We start from the raw sequence: 23,160 nt of genomic DNA, 5'->3' as shown, positions 1-23,160 counted from the left end.
GGCTCACTTTGGAAGCAAAACCATAGGGTCAGGCTGGAACTTCTTGATTCAGAATAGGAGAGCTCTGTGTTGGAGGCAGAACTCCCTGTAGGCGTTGGAGCGAAGGAAAAGCAGGTGGGATGCTATGCAGTAGACTCACAAGGGCAAAACCCTGCTGAATTTCAAAAGCCTGCGGTAAACATCAAAGATGTTAGAGCTGTTGTATTCATTTAGATAGAATAAGTGGTAACATAACCCAGTCACTGTGCAACATTAGACAGTGTCAAACAAGGTTTGGTACACAGAGATCTCTGCCTGCTTAGCACCATGGCAAACACACCAGGAAACTTCCTTTTAACCTTGTATTAAAAATAAAGAAAAGAAGGACAAACAATGAAAGCCTTTGAAATGTAAGGCATTAAATGAGGCTTTCATTTTAACAACTTCTCTTCCTGTTAGTTGGGGGGAGTTTTTTAGAAGGGAGCAAAAAAACCCGAAAAACCACCACCTTGTTTGACAGACTCTCAGATGTATCAGAGATTGCCATAACTTGTCCTTGTTGGGGAAAAATAAGTTAGTTGAGATGGGCTGATGTTGCTGTTACAGTTTGATCCCATTTCAGCCCAGGTGGTGTTTAGGATTCAGATGAAGCCAGTAGAGGTGGCGATGATGTCTGGGTCCCTCGCTCTGGCTCGGTCTGGTCAGGGAATCTCTCAGGATTAGGACAAAGAAGGTCTGGGGAGATGGTGGGGGTGGCAGCCATGATGCTGAAACTTGCTAATTTTTCTCCTCTAAAGTCTCTTTCTTTAAAGGACCCACAAAAAGAGTGATGGGTGGAATAGCCCATCCCCTCATGATTTTATTGACATGTTAGGCCTAGTTTCCAACACACCAATTTTGGTTACGTTCTGGTTCCACTTCTCTTGTTTACCAGGCATGATATTAACACAGTCCTTGAGGTATCAGGAGGGCTTTTGGTTTGGACTCAGTCTGTCTCCTGTTTGCACCTTTTCCCTTCGCCCCGCCCCTTCTCTGCCCCCTCCTCCGAGGCTCCCCGCCTGCTGCTCGCTCCTCTCCACTTCCTTCCTGGAACAGGGGGGGCTGCCATGATGGGGGAGGTGGGGGAGGCAGAGAGGAGTGAGTGGCGGGGCTTTGGGGGGGGGGAAGGCTGAGCAGGGGTGGGGCAGGGCAGAGGGCAGGTAGGCGGGGGAGGCCTCAGGGGAAGAGGTGGAGCAGGGCCGGGAAGAGGTGGAGCGACGCTGGGGCCTCAGGGGAAGGGGCGGAGCAAAGTGCGGGCAACGCCATGGTCCAGGCATTGGTGGCCCCCCGCTCCACTTCTATGGAGCTTCACTTCCGGTGCTCCAAAGGCAGCGGTGGGCCGGGATGCCTCTGGAGGGGTGACCGGCGCCGCATCTGCCCCCCTTGCCCTCTGCATGGCCGGCCTTTTTCGGGGAGGCTTAGCCTTCCCTGGCCTCTCAAACACGCCGCCCACGAAGGGCAGGTTAGTAGAGAATCAGGGCATTAGAGAAGTTGTTGAGGGAAACAGTAATAGAAATACAGTTCTGTAGGCTAGCATGCAGCGAGTACTGCACACAAATTCTTTACCTCTCCAGAAATCCTTCCAAACACCATTTATTCAGTAGAGCTGGTGGAGAGGGGAAAGTATATTTCACAAGTAACGTCCAAAAAATAAGTGCATCTTTTCTGAAGTTTTCAATTGAAAAACGTTATTCCCGGGTCAGGGAAGCAAAGAACATTCTCTGACTTTACATTCCCCCACCCCCGCAGGGCTGAAGTGAGATGGGGAATGTTGGATTTTTTTGACCAAAACTAAACAAACTTTGGATTTTCTTCAAAAAATGTTTTAACAAAACCTGAAATCTTGTGAAAACTTCCAATTTTGTTAATTACAAAACTTAAAAAAAAATATTATAATAAAAAACAAAACAAAACCACCCACCCACCCAAACTCCTCTTTGTTGGAAAACATTTTTGATTAACTCTAATGGTCACAGAAAGATCTTCTCAGGTGAGATTTGCAAAGGGGTAGAGGGACACAGGGAGGGAGAGAAATATATAGGCAGATGCTTGACCATGAGGCACGTAAACAGTTGGTTGCTCTGTTTCAATGGGGCCTCTTTTTCCTGGTGCGCTTGTCTCGTGCCATTCTTGTGCTGCCTTCTAAGGTTCTCTTGTCCTCTCTGCTCCCTCTCCTGTTCTTGCTTTGCGCTTTCTAGTCCTACCCCTCCTAGCTGAGCCAAGCAAGCTGGCGGCCAAGTGAAAGCCGCTCGGATCTTGGCATATCCATGCCTCAAAATGAGATTATAATAACCCACACTTGGCTGCTGTTGAATAGAACATAACTGGCTGGAGCAGAGCCATGAGCAGCATAGATGGGCTTTTGCCCATTGGGAAAAGCCTTTGGTAGGGTCACTAGCACTCATCAGCAAAAACAACCATTCTCCCGCCCTGGGCGCTCTCTCTCTCTCTCTCTCTCTCTCTGTGTGACTTTTTATCCAAATCTAATGTCTCATAAGCCTCCCACAAATTATGACTAAGGCTGCGTGTCTGTCATAGAAGTCACAGATTGAGTGACTTCTGTAGCCCTTGGGCCAGCAGCAGTTTGGGTTTGAAAGGGTGCTCAGGGCTGGGGCAGGCTGTTGGGGTGCAGGAGTGGTGCTTACATCGGTGGGGGGCTCCCACCGGCATGTCCTTGCAGCTCCTAGGCTGAGGGACCAAGGGGCTTGCCCACGTCTGCAGGCGCTGCCCCCGAAGCGCCTATTGGCTGCGGTTCCCAGCCAATGGGGGCTCCGGTTCCCAGCCAATGGGGGCTGCGGAGCCGGCGTTTGTAGCAGGAGCAACGTGCGGAGCCCCACCAGTCGCCCCTCCCCCTAGGGAGACTTGCCGGTCGGAGCCAGGTAGGGAGTCTGTCAGCCCCCTCTCTCCCCCCAGCACCAGCAGGGGTCCCAAGCCGCGCACCGCTGTCCGGCCTCCCTCCCCCAGCACCAGCAGGGGTCCTGGGGCTCACGCCGCTGCCTGCCCCCACCCTGCCCCCAGCACCAGCACTGGTCCCAGGCCACATGGCACCGCTGCCTGGCTCTGCCACACCCCCAGTACCCATGGTGTCCCCGGACTACCCCCCCCAGAGCACCTGCGGCCCCCTGGCCCAAGTTTTAGTTAGGGATATATAGTAAAAGTCATGGATAGGTCATGGGCTGTGAATTTTTGTTTACTGCCCGTGACCTGTCCACAGGAATGAAAGTAGTAAACTCTTACCGGTATGGGCACAGGTGCCAACAAAAACTCGTGCCCCTCACCCCCCCCCGCCCCCACCCTGACTCCCCCCCGCCACTACTGGATCCCTCCCAAAATCTCCACCCTGGCCCCGCCTCTTCCCCAAGTGTGCTGCGTTCCTCCTCCTCCCCCCTCCCTCCCAGGCTTGCCGCGCAAAACAGCCGTTTCGCGGCGCAAGTGCTGGGAGGGAGGGGGGAGAATCAGGACGCGGCGGCCCGGTCAGGGGAGGAGGCGGAGCAGAGGCAGAGGTGAGCTGGGGTGGGGAGCTGCCAGTGGGTGCTCCAGCCCCGGAGCACCCATGGAGTCAGCACCTATGGATATGGGGGCCAGCTCTAGCCCCCAGAAAGGGCGGGGCCTCAGACGGAAGGGGCAGGCCCTTGGGTGGAAGGGGCGGAGCTGGGGGTCAGCCTCCTCCAGCCAGCCGTGCTGCCTGGCCCCCGCTGCCCGGGGCTCCGGCGGTGATTTAAAAAGGCCTGGGGCTCTGCGGCGGCAGCACTTTAATGTGGGCGGCATACAGGCCGGTAACGGCTCACTTTCACCCCTGCCTGTCCATGACTTTTATTAAAAATACCCGAGACTAAAATGTAGCCTTAACTATGACCCGTCTTCACTGCAGAGTTAACTCTAGTTCCATCTGTCACAATTCAGGGTCACTGCACCTGTATTCCCCCTTCAGGGTCCAGCCAGGACACCCACTCTCAGGCTTCTGGCTCCCCAGCTCTCACCTCTCTTACGTGGAGACCTGCATATATCAATCATGGTATTTCTAGGCTGCACAGTTCCTTGTCTGCACTGTGAATTCCCCAGCACAATCAGCTTGCCTAAGCAGGCCTGCTGTACTTTTCTCCTCGTAAGAGAACAGTGTGATTGCCAGAGTTATAAGTTACCACACAGCTCTTTCTAAGCAAGTACATTTATTCTTAAAGTGAAAGCGTTACTGAGAAAACTCATTAAAAATGATAATAGAAGCTTCACGCATTATAATGAGCATACCAAAGATCACTCCAACAAGGCCTGTGGCCGGTGAACTGTTCTTAAAACAGTTCTTAATACACAGGATTCCCCTTAAGCCTGGACCAGTCTCCTCAAATGACCTTCATCTTTTTGGCATTCCAGTTGCTTCCAGCATAGGTGGGGGAGGAGAAAGGCAAAGACATGCTGCAACTGTTCCTTATTTTATACCCTCAATCCATGTTTCTGAGAGACACTTGCCCAGACATGTCCCTGTGAACTTTGCTGAGTTACAGTGATCAAGTAAACGCTTGTTGTGTGGACTCGGGCAGCTGTCATTGAATTGTAAATCCCTTGATTATAACCCCCCTGCTGATGAATAGTCATGGAGCACCCTCCTGGGTCGGGTCTTTTGTACGTAACCAGCAAACTTACAGCATATTTCAGGAACAATCATACAGCAAAATCTCAACTTCATACGCACTAATGATATACATATTTGGACAGAACAATGGGTTTCAGCAGATCATGACCTTTCATATGATATCTCACATGACATGCTTTGTATGAAATATCACAATATAGAAATGATGAATGTGGGGGTTACAGGGTGCCATTCTGAGGTACAGAGTGTCACAGTGGGTAATTTGCATTCTCCTTTTCCTAAGTATTTCCTAGGACAGCCACTCAACTGAAAGTTCACTTTTGTCTGGCTTGTTATTGTAAGAGTCCTTTGAAGCTCATTACACTTCCCAGGGTTTACCTTAGTCCTGTCTTCCCCTTAAACAAATTACATACAATCCCCCGGTAACATATAAACATTTGCATTTTTAAATACAATGAACTCCTAAGATACTTAAACTGAATTCAGTAAGGTTTATCCAGGATATTGCCATATCTGCCACACCCCACAGTGTGGGATGAGTTTAAAGTCAGTCTTGCCTGGTTTTCAAAATAGTACAGGTCTGGGCAACTTACTTTATATTTCAGTTCACTTCTAACCTACTAGAGAGGACAATAGTGGTAGCCGGGGTGAAGACATTTGTCATAAGCATTTACACAGCATTTTCCAAATTACCTGCACACTAAATTTGCTGTCGCCAGATGTGGGCACCTGCAAAACAAACTTAAAGCACACATGGAGTAGCACTCCGAAGGGAAAGTGCCTAATGCAATGCAGGGAGATTTGGCCACACAAACCTGACGGCAGCAGTGTTTGTTAGGCCAAAAACTTACACTACCTCTGGAGGAGGAGTTTGAAATCTACACAGATGGCACTATGAAAGTGGCCAAGCATATGGAGCACTGCCTTACCATCAACGTCACTGGGAGCAGAGTAAGACCAACGCTGAGGGCTTTTGCGGAGCCCACCCTATACAACAATCACCTGTTTTAGAGAACATGTGTTTTAACATTGCAAGAGTCTCTCTGCATCCTGGCATTTGTAACCTTTTGTCTAGTTCCTTGAACAGAGATGCTCATATCCTGATTTTCTAAGAGTGCCGAGTGCCCAGTAGCTCCCACCCATTAGGAAGCCTGGAGTTAGCCTCCTATTTTTGAGAATTCTGGCCTTTGCATCCAAGCAGCGGGTGCTTCTAACGTTATTTTGGAATGCCACAAACAGCAACACAACTGTCATTTTCCCCCTACCCGTGACCTACTAAAGAGTCTTGAACACTGTGGGGTGCCCTCTCTCTCTGGGAAGATTTAAAAAGAACATAATCTTCCCAGAAGTAGCCTTGTTTCCTTATTCTCGAAAGAGCCATTTAGACCAAGTATAGCATTGCTCTGTGTATGGAAGAAAACAAGAACAGACTTTTGCAAACAAGTCAGATACTGTCTACTGGGACGCAGTTTATGTGCCATCACAGTTTGCTTTGATACGGCCACAGAGTTTAGTTTAGCCTCCAACGATAGCACAACACCCATTTATTTTTGACTGGATCAAAACAAAGCAAACACATAAGAAAAACTACACAAAGCCTTCCTGACTGATGTATTTCTGTCACAGATCAAAGACGTGCTTTATATTTGTCCGATCTTAGCCTTAGCCAACACTTTGTATCTACTGGTCACCCAGGGCCGGCTCCAGGCACCAGCCTTCCAAGCAGGTGCTTGGGGCTGCAATCTGCAAGGGGCAGCAGTCCGTGTGTTTTTGCCACCCCAAACAGCGTGCCGAATTGCCGCCGTGGACAGCGGGGGCAGTCTGTGTGCCGTTAGGGCGGCACGTGTGTTTCCGCGGCGGCAGCTTCTATGTTCAGCTGCCCATGGCGGAAATTCGGCAGCAGCTTCCGTAGAGCCGGCCCTGTGGTCACAGGTAAGACCTGGACTAGATTTCTTCTGCCTGAAGTGGGATCGACCTAGAGCTCGTTGGAAATTTTTAATCAGAATAGTTTTCTTTGGAAAATGCCAACGTATTTTGCAAAATTGTATTTGATAAAATTTAATGTGAAATTTTTCAATTTTTTTTTTAAAAAGTGCCATCTGATTTTTCCATTTTCAGACAAAGATTTGAGTTTTGTTTCAAATGTACTTACACACTTTTTTAAAGAAGGATTGAAATCAAAATGAAACATTTTGAATTTATTCAAACAAAAATGTTTTGCTCAAACTGAAATCAAGTTTTGCTAATTTTGTTTTGTGAAAAGTTTTGGCTTTTCATCCGTACTTGGGACAAAAAAATAATTCAGAAATCTCAAGATTTTTTCATAGGACAGAAAAATTGATACTTCTTTGATTAATAGGAACCAGAATAACCACAGAAGCAGCACTAGTTTCACAGTAGTTTTGTAATTGGGTCATTTTAAAGAGAAATTTCAAACATGCAATTTGTCTTTATCAGCAAGGTAGAATAAATCAGGTCGGAACTGCTCAGGAGACAGAGATCTCTTCTGTACAGAAAGAACTTTTTTTTTTTTTTTTTTTACACAACCCACCAGTGAGGCAAGCAAGAATTCCATCCCAGGACTATGTAGCAATAGTTTCACTCAAGCTACACAAAGCTTCAACAACAAGTGAACTCCACAGAGTTTACTGCCAGCTCTCAAAAGTCCAGAAGTTTGAAACAGTAAAAGCTCATGCCAGTTAATTCAGGTTAAATGATCCCAGTGCAGAGGACCAGCCCAGAAAAGTCTGCACCACTTAAGCGCTCAAAACGTAAGCCTTGTGAATTTCACCTTAAGTGATGAGATAATCTGCTGCATTCGATGCATGAGAAATGTCGCCTGGGAGCTGAAGCACAGATTTGCAAGCGCCAAAAGGACCCTAAGTCGGTAAGCTATTATTCCGATCTTCTCGATTGCACACGTGCTCACCTCTGCTAGGGTCACAACGGTTAGCAGGGACGACGGGAGGACCTCAGCCTCAAAGCTAAGAGCCACAGTCACTTGAGGTAAACTCGAGCTCGTTAACTGTGATTAACTATCAAACTGGGGCCAGCCACTAGAGGGAGACGTAATCGTTTGGACCAAGCCAGTGAATCACACTTGGACCTTTTGATTTCCCACAAGCACCGTCTAGTACAACTTCACAGACTGATCAGCACAGAGCCTCGCCAAGTTACCTGCAACAATCCTGATTATATTCGCACCAGGTTAGGCCCTGGTTTATCAGCTGACCAAGACTCCCTATCCAGCAGGAACGTTGTGGGGGAGAAGGGTCCAGTACCGGAGGCCCAGTACCGTCCAGAATCTCTCTCTTTCGTGCAATGGTATCTCCCTCCCAGGGTCTACAGCTGCCAAAGTCACGAAGCCAGACAAATTAGCTCATTGGTGGCTTGGTGCCTTAGAAGAGAGCTTTTCAGCTGCTGGAGGAGAGGAAGAAGTCATGGCTCCTTTTGCCAATAGAGCACCTGTTGGCATCTCCCAGGAAGCAGGTGCAGGAGGCAGGCACTCCCTCCCCACAGTCAGTGCGGTTGCACCTATGTGCAGCCGCAGGGGAGTCAGCAATTTTCTGGTGAGAGTGGTTCTGATGTGGTTATGCTGGTTTCCGGGCGACAGCCAAGTAGCGGCTGCTTCGTGCATTCTACAGAAACGCCTCCTTTCCAGATGGCGCTTTCATGCCAGAGCCCACAGCCCCATACAGATTGCCCCAGCCTTTCTGGCATAGCCTCACCTCGCCTCCTGCATGCACGCTGGACTCCCTTGCACAGCAGTCCCAGGATCCAGGCTGCGCTAGCCGCCTCCACCTGCTATTTTGGCCACAAGGGTTCTGGCAACATCTCACTCTCCCCATGAAACTGTAGCATGAGCCACGCAGCTTGGTACCCACCCTTTAAAAACCTCCCTGTAAGTTGCTGGGCCTAGCGGTGACCCTGTCTCCACATTTCTAGGTCTGCATATTTTAAACCAGTTTAAAAATAAGCCCGGCTAAGATTCCACTTCACAGGGCTGGGCAGCGTCTCATCTTTCTGATCACCGATTAAGCGGGTGTACTCAACTGCTATGTACTGGCAGAATCCCAAGCAAGACTAGAGCGGATACCAGTACCAGCAGAGAACACGTATTGGGAAGAGAGGAGAGACAGGTTCCTTTGCATCGGCCTATTGTGACATTAGCTTATTTTCAGGGTACTGCACCTTTAAGTTTCTTCAGACAGACAGCTTCGTGGAGACAAGCTGCCATTTTGCAAGGCAAAGCTGACACAGCATGTTCCGGAAGGTCACACGGCTCATGCACTCCCATGAAGACTTGATTTATTCTCTTCTCCTTTCCCGTACATCATGAGAATCTAAATGATAGTATGCGTTGCCAGCTCTTGCGGTATTGGGTGTTTTTGGTAAAGCCCCAGCTCCCGCAGTCATGTGGTTATGTGAGAATCTCAGGTTTCATTTAAAAAAAAAAGAAAAAACACAACAACAAACAAATCTAGCTCTCATGGGTTTGAAGAAAAACATGTGGGGGGGGGGGGGGGAAGCCCCCAAAGGCTCAAAAATCAGAAGGCAACTCAAGAGAAGTGTTTTTAAAAATTTTTACGATTTTGGGAGCCCAACTCCTGATTTTTTTTGAGCTCTAGAAGTTGGCAATAAGGAGCTCGTGGCAGCTTTGGGTGTATGGGAAATAAGCACTTGCCATGGTGTCGGCCAGTTACTAAACAGGGACAACGTACTCAGTGCTAAATAAAGACATGGAAGCCAGCAGCCATGTCCTACAGAGGCCCATCCAAACGCCCTGTCCTTCCGTGTCTCTGCTGGCACGCTAATAGATCTGCACAGACTACATATTGAAACTCGGCAGAGTTCTCTCCATACAACCACCAAAAAGTCCACCCATATCATAGGAATGAATGTGAACTTTATAGTCTAATCTTGCACCTCTGTACAGGCTATTATAGGAGTTGATCAAGTTTGCAATGTCCTTTTACATTACAGTCATGCCCAGACGCTTGATCAGTTATGTAAGGAGTCAACTCTGCATGGGCAGAACTTGAAGGGAAATTGTCAGGTGTAAATGTATATATAATATATGACTTCCTTATTTGAGTTCCTAACAGCACTCAGAGTTATTAAAACTGAGTTTCAAAGACAGATTATGCTTTTCTCCAATAAATGCCATGGGCCGTGTTGTTGCCAACTCCCAGCATTTTATCAGGAGTCTCATTGTTTTTCTTACGCCCCTACCTCCTGCAGAGATGCTATTTGAGAATTTCAAATTTCACTGACCTAGTTAGTTCTAGCCCTCCTGGTTGCGGAGCAAAACTTGAAAACTGGACTCCAAGAGGCTCAAACCAGAAAGAAAAACAGCCCAAATTATGATGACATTTAAGTGTAATAAGATTGAAGCAAATCTCATAATTTTTGAATGCTTGGGGTTGGCAGTACTGCTATTGACCAAGAATGAGCGAAGTACAAAAATTGGGTGTAAATGGTTAGATTTACCTATTTTTAGGCCAGTTGCTAGTGAGTTTCCCTTAGCAGGGAACTGCAGAGAACGCAGGGAAATGTTATTTTCCCTCCTGCCTCCCATATACCCCTTTTTTTGAGACTCTCAACAGAAGCATTTCTATTGATGATCAGGTTTTATAAGGCCCCGACTGTGTCCCTTTAAGCCAGGGGTTCGGGACCCCTCAGGGGGTCGCAAGGTTACTACATGGGGGGGGTCGCGAGCTGTCAGCCTCCACCCCAACCCTGCTTTGCCTCCAGCATTTATAATGCTGTTAAATATATAAAAAATGTTTTTAATGTATAAGGGGGGTCGTACTCAGAGACTTGCTACGTGAAAGGGGTCACCAGTAAAAAAGTTTGCGAGCCACTGCTTTAAGCCTCTGCCAAAGGGCAAAAAACCATTACCATACGATTGCAATCTCCTCTCATTGCCTCCTAATGGCCTCTTTCGTTATTGCCAATTTGCCATCAAATCGGGCACCGCGTGTTCTCGAGAACGATCGTCCTAGATAAACCTTTGACGCTCATGCCAGGGTTACACTGGAAGCTTGCCAGCATAGTAATGGCTGACAGAAATGTTGCCAAAAAGTCACACCCCTATTCCAGCAACAGTCCTAGTGTCGCGGCAGTTATACTGGCCAAAAAGATAGGTTATCCTGGTTCCCGGAGTGAAATAAGCGATACCAGCAAAAGCACGTTTGCCAGTATAAGCCGTGTCTCCACTGGGAAGGTTTGCTGGTGTCAGTAGATCGGTCTTCAGATTTTTATTGTTGCCGTGCACTTATACCGGTGTAGCTATATTGGCAAGACTTTGCTAGGTGAGACATGGCTTTAGGGGCAAGTTACGGCCAGGCCTGTACTAGGTGGAGCCCTTCCCGCTCCCCTTCTCCAGGGCCATCACACAGGCAGAAGCTACAGCTGAGCGGCAGGATATGGTCCAGCCAACGCTTCTGGAGGGGCGCGCCTTGCCAGGGGTGTACCTACGGCCCCACCACTGCATAACAGTATGGGAGCCGTACTGGGCAGGAGCTGGGGAAGCAGGATGAGGGCATGGTTTTTCTGGGGATGAAGCGGCTTCTGCTTTGGAGACGGCAGAGTTTTGCCCTTCAGCTCTTCCAAACTGGTTCCTCAACTTCCGACGTTCCCAGACCCGCAGGCCTGGTGTTGCCAGTTCTAATAGGAGCCTGGCACAAAGGTTAGGGAAGGACCCCAAACTTCCAGGCCAGCCTTTCTCCAGGAGGCACAGCTGTCGCCCAGGACTAGGGGATGGCCCGTTCTTGCCCTTGGTGTAGAAGGAAGCAGCATCACCGGCATTCTAACTGGTCATGGGACCACAGCTAGCTGCAGGCTCGGACACTGAGAACCAGTCGGAGCTGCACTTCAGACGTGCTTGGGCTAAGGAGCTCGGTTACTTACCGTGAAACAATGCGGCTAAAGTCCTGTCCAGGAAACACCAGCGCCTGGTTTTTAGTTCAAACGTCTTCAGCAACAGCCATGTCCGCTCGAGCTGTCAGATGCCACATCGCCAGCTAGCCTGGGAGCAAGCCAAGCGAGGGATTGGATGGGACACCACCAAAGCAACACAGAGGCACTGCAAAGAATGGCGCTGGTGACTCAATTGGGAGCATCTTTTCCTCAAGGCAAGTCCTGCCCCCAGTGCTCCAGTCTGGCGTTTGGGGTGCTGTGTTTCAGAGATCCTGACCCCATAAGCTCCTTAAAGATCCCATAACCTTTGCCACAAGGTAAGATGTAATGCCTCTTGAGTGCTGGTCAAATTCCAGCTTGGGTAATGACAGTCTGGCTCCCTAAATCCTCTCTGCAGTTTTCATTGGCTGTAGGATCATCCTTCATTTTCCTGTTGTCAGCTCCTTTTTTTATTGTTGTTGTGCACCATTATGAAGGTGCCACACTTCACCTCAGAGGTGGCTGCATTTTGATGGTAGATGAAGTTAGCCCTGTGTAAAACAGCAGTGACTTAGGGCTAAATGGGGCCCAGGGCCACCAAGACCTTCTCTCCCATCCCACTCTCCAACAGTTTCTTTTCCCCAGCACTCCAGCTGGTCTTTGCTCTTGCCCATCCCCATTGAATTCTTGATCTTCTGAGGGAGGTAGCCCTACCTAACCCACTCACCCACAAAGCTCGGCAGTGCTCCCATCTCATCTCCCCAGCCAGCCCACTTCTGACCATGGAGCCGAGATTCCCAAGGGTCTTGCTCCAAGTTCTCTCCCAGTGGTGTCTCATTTGCACTGAAGTGCTTTGCTCTCCATTAGGCGTCACCGCCAGACGAGATTTCTCAGAAGGTTCTCAGCTCCCAGAGCTGGTACCAGAACGTAAGGAGAGCAGAACTCCCATTTCAGCACCTAATAAGTTGCCTGGTTTTCCAGAGAGTTCTGAAACCCAAGCCCCCATGAATATTGCGGGGAGGGGAGGGAAGGGGGGTGATGCTGCATCTGGTTCAGGGTTCCTAAGCAGAGTCTTCCACATTTAATTCTACTGTCTTGCTCTCTGCCGCTGAGTCTCCAAGAAGTCCAGGAAGGTTCCAGCTTCAAAGAATGATGAATCGCACCCAAAGAGTTTAAGGCCCGATGGCCACCGCACCACCACTTCCAGTCGAGAGGCTGAGGACTGGTTAAAATCCTCACTGGGACACCAGAGAGTTCAGCAGGCAGGTCTGCAGCTTGCTCATATAAAGGAGTTGGGATGGATATGAGGAATACCGTCCCCTTATTCCTGCCCATCTAGAGACCTGGGTTGGCATCTACCTGCCTCCTGGCTCATGAGCCGAGATGGCACAAAAAGGCAGCCTTAAAACTGAAGAATAAATTGGAAAGGGAAAAAAAAAAAAGATTCTCGTGTCTCATAAAGAGCGCCAGCTTCCATGGCTCCAGGGAGCAGGTACACCTGCAGACAAGGTGATTAGCTCCAAGCCAGCTACTCTGAGGCCAAACATTCACTGTTGCATAATCACACTGCCAGCGAATGTTGCCATTGCAAAACACGTATATATAGTGCTGCGAGGCCACACGGCTCTGCCTAAACAGACGGGGGCACATTCCCTGACCTCAGGAGTTTATGGTCCAAAGAAGATTAGCTATCAGTCATAGCTGCATGGAAAATTAGCACAGCGCCAGCATTTAGCAGCTCAGAAGGATTATACACCAAGGTTGCTATTTCGTAGAGGACCTCACAACTATCCAGATATCTTTAATGCTCCCATCTCTATGGTAGCCAAGTGCAACTCACAGGCATTAGTATTTTCAATGGTCCATTAAGGGTTCCCTAACATTGCAAAGCTAGTAACAAACGAGATCCCGCTAACTCTCTCAACTCCAGATTAAGTATACCGCAGGGCAGTGAACTGGGTTTCTGCTCTCCTTCCACCGATGTGTGTGTTTCATAGCCACTTATTTGGTAATTATAGTCCTAACATGACAGCTGGTTAGTAACACGCGAGGTACAGGGTACATCTGGAAGAGGCAGCTTGGCTTGAGGGATTAGAGGTTTCCCTGTAGCGCATCCATCCCACCCATCAAAAGTTATTACAGTCATTAAACTCTCAAGGCACCGGTCCAGACAAGAGCCCTGAGCCCAAAAGCCGTTCATTCTAGAGTCCTGTATAAAAGACAGATGACATGAGTGCTTCCCCCTCCCCCATTAATAACGTTACTAAATTATCAGAGGGGTAGCCGTGTTAGTCTGAATCTGTAAAAATTATGCTCCCAGTACTTCTGTTAGTCTCAAAGGTGCCACAGGACCCTCTGTTGCTTGTTACTAAATTAGTTGATGGATCCCATTGTCCCCACATCCCAGGATCTTTCAACTCAGCCTGTTAAGTTTGAGCTGTAAACTCCAATCCAGCCCCAGAGTTGACGCTATTTCAGGGCTCAACCCTACGAAGCACCGTTTTCCATATGATTTTTTGGATCCCCTCTTTAAAAAAACACTATTGTGAAGGAGCCAATCTTCCTTAACTCCCCAGGCACAGCATTCAAAACCCGTCCGGGAAGAAGAAAAGTGCATTACCTATTAACCAGAGAGTCAACAGCTTCTTCTAGTGCATGGGGGTCGAGCCAGGAAACTTAACGGCGCTGCCTGTCAGCCGGCAGAGTGCTGACAACTCCCCGCCCGAGTCCTACAGAGCAATGGCAGGATTTAGTCGATTTTGCAATGATTTCTGGAGGGGAGGCGGCTGCAGGCAGAGGTCTCCAACGCCACAGACGCACGCAGCAAGACAGGGCGCCTTGATATCCGCAAGCCCCAGAAAAGTGTCACAAGGCAGGGGGGTGGGCAGTACACCCTGGTCCCACTGGAAATGGAGAGACAGGGGGGCAGATCCTGCAGAGGGGCGATGGCACAGACCCCTGGCTGATTAATCCTTGATCTCCTGCAGCCTGGCTCTCTGCAGGCGACAGGCGGCTTGTCCCAGCCAGGGATGGGGGCTCGCAGCCTGGCCGGGCAGGTGGCCCCCTCGCCACCCACACGGGGGGGGGGGGGACACGCTTGTTTATGGGGCTAAGGTTTCCCCCTTTCCCCAGCCCCATTTGGCCAAGGGAGGAGACCTAGGAGAGGCGAGCGCCCTGGATCCCACAGCCTCCCCCTCCACCCCAGGACCCTCCACGCCCAGAAACTCACCGTGGCGCAGCACCGTCCCCAACGCGCCCCGGTGTCACTGGGGCAGGAAGCGCCGCCTGGCATTTGGGGCTGCGCTGCCTGGTTCCTCATTGGCTCTTCAGGTGTGTGTGGGGGGGAGGGGGGAGGAGAGGCACTGTGGGGCCAGCGGGATGCTGGGAGATGTAGTTTGCAGGCCCGGATTGGAGGGGCCGGGCGGGGGGAGCCGGCGAGGGCGGTGCGCCTTGGGGCGCTTGGTCCTGCGCCCTGGGAAGCGGCCGGGCTGCAGCGTGCGCTGCGCTGCGCCCGGGGCTGGGCACGGTCCCTGCCGCCACGTCCCAGAGCTAGGGCTGCCCAGAGGATTCAGGGGGCCTGGGGCAAAGCAATTTTGGGGGCCCCTTCCGTAAACAAAAGTTGCAAGACTATAGAATACTGTATTCTCGTGGGGGCCTGGGCAAATTGCCCCACTTGCCCCCCCTTCCCCGGGCAGCCCTGTCTCAGCCAGCCCAGCGCCTCCCCTGGGGATGGGGCAGGAGCCCCCCTCCCCGCCTCCTCTCTCCCCTTGGCAGGCTGGCCACAGCCCACTGAGGAGTGAAGCTGCCCGAAGCCCAGGCTTATCAGGCAGCCCGGGGGTCCCAGCCCACTCGCTGCTAGGCAAGTGAAATAATCCGGGGCAAACTGATTATAGCGCTGGGGAGTGGGGGGGCAGTGGGGTACACTGCCGTTGTGTAGGAGGGTGTCAGAGCTTGCTCAGCTGTGTGTCATAAGCCCTCTACTGCTCATGGCGAAGGGAGGTTCTCCTTTAGCTCAAGCAGGAGGCGCTTTGGAAGCAGAAGGCCCCCGCCATTGCTGCGGGGGTGGGGGTGGGGCGCACACGGTCGGCCGTTCTAGTAGCGGCTAAAGGCCTAGGTGGTTGTGAGTCTTTTACGGGGGCAAACGGGGGTCAGGCTGAGGAAGTGGAAGAGCCACAGGATGAGGTCACTGTGGAGGAGAGTGTGGGAAGTGAATTTGCAGGCAGGGCCAGATGACGTCTGTTCTGGGCCCTGGACATTTTATGGCCATGATATGAGGCCCCACTGCCCAGCCCACTGGAGGGGGGCTTGGAGCCCCCCCCCTTTCCTCCCAAATAGCTGCAGCAGCACCATGGGGTCCCTTTCTCCCCTCCAGAAATGGCAGCAAGAACCCTCCCCGCACTTACTCCAGCAGCCCGGGTGTCTCTGCTTGACGAGGGAGGGCTGCTGTACTTTTCTCCTCAGAGTCGCCTGTTGTGGTGGGGTTGGCAGGGTCTCCAGAGCCGTGGGTGTTGGAGATATCAGCCCATAGAGATGAATGGGGCAATTCACCCCTCTGAGGGTGATGGTGTCTGACTCCCTGTAAACTTCAGCAGCCTTCACTGTGTCTGTTACGAAACCCCCCCCCCCCCCCCCCCGCGCCTACAGACCCAAGCATCAGTAACAGCCAGGTCACATTTTTGAGTTTTTCCTCCCACTCACTAGGGCTAGAAACTATTCCCCTCCACTCCAGGAAAGCTGAAATTCGGAAGTAATCCTGGGACTCCAGGACCTGGTGCCCCAGGCCTGGGCTTATAGCTCAGTGTTGCCCTGTGTTGAAATTAAGGCACATTTAAGCTTGGACTCCATTGGTTCTATCTTCCAGTGTAGTGTTCTTGTGTGCAGATAGAGGGACACGCAGCTTGGAGGCACCATCCCAACAAAGCATGCTTAGAAGTGGCCCTGGTCAGCACATCTGTAGACAGACACGCAGCCTTCAGCCACTGATGTCTCTGCCATCCTGTTTCTCAAGGACCAGATCCAATAGGGATGAGGAGTACAGAAAGGAGGGATAAGGGAGCATGTGTCCTTTGCAGGAAGGCAGGGGAAGTTGCTCCCTAGCCTCGGGAAGTGATGAAAAGGTGCAAATAACCCAGAAAGTTTTAAACATTACCCCGTGTAACCAGTTGGCCTAGATCGAAAGGAATGGGAATGGGAATGGGAACAGACCCGGTATAAATATGCTGGAGTGACTGAAGACCCAATTTCACTAACAGGGCTGCCTCCTGTTATATAGCTCTGTACATCCCACAAGACCACTCTGCGGTGGCGTGAGCCGCTGACGAGTGACTAAATGGAGCTCCAGGTGATACAGTAATGCCCTCCAGACTTCCACTTATGTGCCAGATAATCCCAATGCAGCTGCCAGTGCACAGATCCTGGAGAAGCCAAACCAACAGGCTTCCTGCATTGAAAACATGTTTGAAATACTATGGAACTGGTGCCTTTTTCATAGTTAGCTGTGCAGGATGTACCGACAATGCGATTCATGGGCAGAGCTCTGCACCAATAGCATGGGACATGTAGGTGCCTCACGTATACAACGCAGCAGTCTCCAGTTTTGGCTTAGATAATGTCACCCTGGTATTTGCAGTATTCCCTGCACCAAGGATAGGAAATATGGCAAATCCCAGGAAAACACCTGAGCCACACAGACTGACCCAGTGTGTGGGGGATGGGGGGTTTCATGGAGGTTCAGGGGTCTGCCCACAGGGACCTTATCAATTGGAAAGCTTTAAGAATGACTGGGCGTGTGTTGTATGATTTCCTCTATTTTATTATTATTGAAGTACCCACAGAGTGCCCGGTGCTGTACATGGATCCAGTCCTGCAAAGACACATGCACCGTCTGACTGATCAATGGAATTAACCGTACAGTGCATAAAGGCAAGCGTGGGCATTGGTCTTCACGGGACTGGGGCCATGATACAGAGATAAAGACAGTCCCTACTTTAAAGCACTTACAGTCTGCCTGCCAGAAACAGAGGAGGCAGGATGCTGTGGGACCCTGAGGAGGGAATACATGAAAGTGGGATTTGAAGAATGATCGTTAACATGGGTCAGATCTTTAGCCAATCAGTGTCAGAGTCAATGGCGCGAAGTCAGTGGAGCTGGGATGCTTTAGGCTACCTGAGGGTCTGGCCCAATGACTCCAGTTGAGCTATGCCAATTTATACCAACTGAAGATCTGGCCCAATGATCTCAAAGCAACTACACCAATTTAGACCACCTGGCCCCTTAACTTCTATGAAACTATGTTGATTTCTGTCAGCTGGGGATCTGGCCCAGGGATTGGACTGGTTCATTCCCCGAACATTGCAAAGCAGTGAAGGAGGGACTTTAATGTAGTAAGGGTGGTGGCACAAATGTTTGAACAAATATCTTTTTGATACACTCTCCTGAAAATATTCTTGTGTCAATTACAGGCTTCACGCTGCCCTCTCCACTGGACCACGCTGCCTCTTATAAAAGGTTCCAGTTCCACAATAGCTAAATCCATTTTCAGTGTGGGCAACACGTGGTGTGACCGCTATTAAAAATATTTCTTCCCTACAGGGTTCCTGGACTGCCCATGCGACCCAGTGGAGCAGGGGTTCCTATGTGCGTTCGTAAAGAGAATTTGTAAGAGAACAGCTTGTTGAATACATTAACATGCGCGCATGGAGTTTGCTGTAACATTTTGCAGGCATCAGTCGTTCCTATAAATGGAAATGATTTCCCAACGGGAAGTGGGCAGCTGAGTGTGCATCAAATCTGTGTTGATCTCACAGGACGGGTAATCTGTGGTTAAAGCACTGTATGGGCGAATCCTGGCTCAGCCAGACTCCCTGTATTTGGCCTTGGAGTAGGCAGAGCTGATCAGCGGCAGCTGTGGGTTTTGTAAATGACCGGTAAGTTCAATCAGCAATCAATTGCTATTCCTGGAGACAGAAGGAAATGCTGAGACCACTGCCTGCTGTGCTGACTCTATTGTCTCATTCTTTGCTTGTACTCCCCCGTCCGTCTGTCTGGATCCCTCTGTTGTCTCCTGTCTTAAATTGAAAGCTCTTTGGGGCCTGGCACAATGGGGGCCTGGTCCATGCCCGGGTCTCCTAGGTGATACAGTAATACAAACAAATATCCAGGTCCAGGGCCGGCTCTACCATTTTTGCTGCCCCAAGCAAAAAAAAAAAAAAAAACCGCGCGGACTCCCGCCGCCTGAACTGCCGAAGCACACAAAAAAAAAAAAAAAAAAAAGCCGCCCGGATTCTGCCGCCCCAAGAATGGACGGAATGCCGCCCCTTAGCATGTGTCGCCCCAGGTACGTGCTTGCTCAGCTGGTGCCTGGAGCCAGCCCTGTCTAGGTCACTCCAGGGAGAACTGTTTTCCTGGCTGGTGGCTGCCTAATAAAGTCTGGAACCCGGGGGAGGATTGAGATCTTCGTGGCCAATAGGAAACGTCATTGTACAGGCAATTTTGATAGTTGTGAGTGTATTTAAATGGATGCAAATTACACATATGCAGATTAGGCGCCTGATCTGGAGAGGTGCAGAGCACCTGCAACTCCCATTAAAACGTGTGGGCATTGCTGGCGCTGGGCACCTAGCAGGATCAGCCTGTGGGTCACACCCAAGGGAAGTTGTTACTACAGTTCTGACTGTAGTGCTAAAGGTGGGAATGGTAACAAGACCCAGTCTTTCCTCTGAAGATCTTACTGTCTAAGGGCCTGATGCTGCCAGGATCCATCTTGCCTTCAGTGAGCGTGAAGGTCTTTCAGCACCTTGCAGGATCAGACCCTTTGTCAAAAGCTGTGATTCTCTTCATGTTGACGTCAGTGGGAGCAGGCCAGAAGGTGCCAACGCTGCCCTCCACACTGCGAGGTGGGTGTGGCTGGGATAGGGCTCCCAGGGTCACTGATACACGCTCACTGTCCCCATTGCTTCACAGCAGAGTTGCATCCTGCCATTTGGTCTCCCTGAGCCAGTCCTGGAGGATGGTATCCTGCTCCCCAGGTAAACACGCCATCATACACGCTGCCAGCCCATGGTCATTAGAACTGTGGCTGCTGGACATTAACACTTAGATGTTGCCAGGCGTCTGGCCCTGAAAACCCACACTGAATAAACATCTTTATAGGATGTTCTCCAGCGTCACAGGCAGGGAGCAGAGGCCGCAGCACAGCAGATGGAAATCTGACCTGTAGTCAGGTCTGTGGGCTGCCCCACAGCTCCAAATGTAGCGAAATTGTTTACCACTGAGCAGGGATGCACCTCTGCTATGCTAGGATGTAGAGGCCCTGTGGAAATAGACATAGCTCTGCCCTTCGCCCGGCCCAGGGCAAACTATAAGGCACAAAAGATACGATGCTGCTTTGTTTTTTGCTGTTTATGCAACAAGTCCAGTAGGAAGAAACTACCCCAACACGGTTGCATTCCAAATAACCGTGTTTACTAAATATACAAAACATCCAAGGCCTGGGAACATACATACGCCGGCTCCTTGGTGGTTTCTGATGGCTTCTAAATCATAGCACATCGTGAGCACTACTCGTCTGCTCACTAGCTATTTAAAGGGATACAACTCTATTCCTATAAACTGCATACACACAAATCGCTTTCAACTACACCTCTACCCCGATATGACGCTGTCCTCGGGAGCCAAAAAATCTTACCGCGTTATAGGTGAAACCGCGTTATATCGAACTTGCTTTGATCCGCCGGAGTGCGCAGCCCCGCCCCCCGGAGCGCTGCTTTACCGCGTTATATCCGAATTTGTGTTATATCGGGTCGCGTTATATCGGGGTAGAGGTGTATGTCAGATTAATACTCTTTATCGCAAGTGAATGTGTCTTTAAATGTGAAAGCGGGAAATCCACCAAAGGTACTGTTAGTGACTGACAGTCTTGGCCTAATGGTTGGAGCAACAGTCAGGCCTACCAGTTGGAGCTGAATCCAGATGGGGTGGTGTCCAGGCTGATTCCCCACTCTGGCACTTCGAGTGCAGAAGGTGGGGCCCCGCAAGGATTCTAAAAATTAATACTGACCACTCCAGGCTTGTATTAAACACCCAGGGTTACAGCTTCTCTCTGACCTTGGATGGGTAGATGCTGCCACCACCCAAGTGCAAAAACCCCCTTTGAAACCAGAAAGGCACACTTGGGAATTCCTTCCTGTGGGGTACCCTCAAGCCCTTTCCCCCCTCCTCCAGGGAAGAGCTGAGAAACAAAAACAAAGGAAATCAGCTGTTGCCACCAGCTAATTAAACAACATATGCACAAACCTCTTAGGAAACCAAAAATCCAATCCTGTTCTTAAAAAATGGAAAATTTTATTAAAAAACAAAAAGAAAGAAAATACATCTGGAACTTGGACTTTTGCTAGATTTAAAAAACCCACTTACAAAAATTAAGCATCAAGATAGCTCTCTTGAGGTTTAGCTTAAAGGTTATAAGCAAAACAAAAACATTTGGGGTTAGCACAGAGGAGTCCACAAGCCAATAAGAAATAAAAGAAATAACCGTAATCACATCTTTCTAGACATTCCCTGATTTACTTACATAGTTGGGGTTTTAGATAAGTAGGTTTGAGGTATGATTTGATGCTTTTTCTTACCTGGTTTTAAAGCTGCTTACACATTGCTGCGCTGTGTCTCTGCTCTCCAGAGAACAACAGCAGACACAAAGGGGAAGTTTTTTCCCCATTTTTAAAAGTTCTAGCCTTCCCATTGGGTCTTTTGGTCAGGTGCCCACTCCCTTTCCTTTATCCAGGGACTTTTTTTAACCCTTTACAGGTAAAGCAAGCAGAGAACAGCCACCGAGAGGGACTTTATAGCTAACTGGCTGGCTGAGTGTCCATAAAAGGGAGTTACCCTCCCTCCCCCATTCATCACAGGTGGATTCTTGGAGCAAAGCGGAAGGTCAGAGTCAGGAGTCAGAAGCCGAAGCCGAAGGGAAAGCCGGTGTCGTGATCAGGAGATGTAGCTGAGGGTCAGAGCCGGGAGCCAGAAGGCAGGATGGAGCTGGGTGCTGGGGCAGGAACAGGTACAGCGAGGACAGGGACTGGAGCAGGACTAGAGACAGCGGAGACAGGGACAGTACCAAGTGCAGCTGCCGGCAAGGAGCCCGTTGAGCAGCCATCGGACTGCTGCTGCTACTGAGTGTAAGTTTCCACCTGCCAGTCAGGTAGCGCCGTCAATCAGACAACTTCCATCAGGACCAGCTGCGCTCATCAGGTTGCCAGGAGACTGTCTCTGTGGCAGGCTGGCCCCTGGTACAGGCAGACGTCTGAACGCCTTCAAAAGCAAACGCCTCGGGAAAAGACGAGCTGGCGAGTGGAATGAAGTGAAAACAAATGCCGAGATTCGCCAGCGAGTGCAGCAATCCCCTATCTCTAAAGTTACCCAGAAGAGAACAAGGAAGTATCCGGGATGTGGTAAGACTGAAGCTAGAGCGTCTGCCTTGGCAGGGGTTTCATTGGGCCGCTGGAGCAACACACCGACAGGGACGACTGAAAGAATCGCGCCATCACACTGTCCTCAGAGAGGGAAAACGTATGGGAATGGACAACACAGAGGACATGTAACAAGCTGCCCAAGATCCCAGGTCGGAGGGGCCTTGTTTGGGTCCTGCGTGATGCTTAACGACGCGGGAAGGATTCAGTCTCATCTTCATGAGTCACCGTTCCCCAAATCCTTGAATTGCAGTAAGGACAGCAAGATACGAGACAGAAGCGGAAGGGAGTCAATCGTGGGTCTAAGGGGAGGGATGAATGAGGCAAGTTATTTACAGAATCAAGCTGGAATCAAGAATCTGTTGGCATGAGAGCTTTTAGGACCAAAACCAAAGCCCATTAGACTCTGCCAAAAGACTCCCATAGCCTTCAGTGGGCTTCAGTTTAGGCCCTTAATGAAGAGCATGAGAGACAGGTGCATTCTGGGAGATGTAGTTCAGCAGGCCCCTCAGATCCACTCCCTCAGAAAAATTTCTGAAGCAGATTTTGCCTTGGGACTGTCACAGGAAAGGCTGCAAAATACTGCCTCACTATGCACTGCATATGTGTATTGACATGGTCCTATGTGATTTATATTGCCCTCCTGCATGGTGCTCTCTAGTTAAAGGATCGGGGAAGGTTTCCAGGCGCTACTATTTTAGCTGTTTAATAACACCAAAGCATTCCCTGTTGCACCTTGGCCTCCAGAGCTTGGCTTAGAACTAAGGGCTTTTTTCCTTAGTCCATTTCAGTTGTTCAGTTCTTAGAGGCTAACTTGGCAAAAGCGAGTGAGTTATAAACAGCCCAGACTGTGTTGGTGTCACTAGGCATAACCCTAGGTAACTCGGGAGGGTGGAAGGCCACTAAGTGTCAATGAAGTCTTCCTGCATTAGGCCTATATGAACCAAACTTCTTCCATGTTTAAACTCTAATCAACCTCAAAAGCCAGGTGCAATTGGAATATGTAAGCAACCAGTTATCTGTGTGCAACCCCCTGCTCACACCGGTATCAAGCGGTAATAATGAGGCCTGCATGTTTCTGGTTGAAGGGAAAAAGGACAAGATAACGGTTTAAAGAAGTTACTAACAAGCTAGGCTTATAGCTGCCAAGAATGACTTAACTGCTTAAATGTAATCGTTATTTGCTTA

General features: G+C 49.9%; 1 protein-coding gene across 1 annotated transcript in view; it reads right to left on the bottom strand.

The window, feature by feature from the left end:
- MYORG (myogenesis regulating glycosidase (putative)) overlaps positions 1-14,976 on the bottom strand; it is a 29,827-nt gene extending 14,851 nt beyond the window's left edge. The window contains exons 1-2 of the mRNA XM_042850720.2: positions 14,739-14,976; positions 14,130-14,238 (exon numbers count right to left, since the gene is read on the bottom strand). The gene's annotated coding sequence lies outside the window, so the exon portion shown is untranslated. The remainder of the gene's footprint in view (positions 1-14,129; positions 14,239-14,738) is intronic.
- Between the last annotated feature and the right edge of the window lie 8,184 nt (positions 14,977-23,160).

The sequence above is a fragment of the Chrysemys picta genome, chromosome 6, assembly GCF_011386835.1.
Source record: "Chrysemys picta bellii isolate R12L10 chromosome 6, ASM1138683v2, whole genome shotgun sequence".
Taxonomy (NCBI): Eukaryota; Metazoa; Chordata; order Testudines; family Emydidae; genus Chrysemys; species Chrysemys picta.
This window is presented reverse-complemented; position numbering and strand designations above follow the sequence as displayed.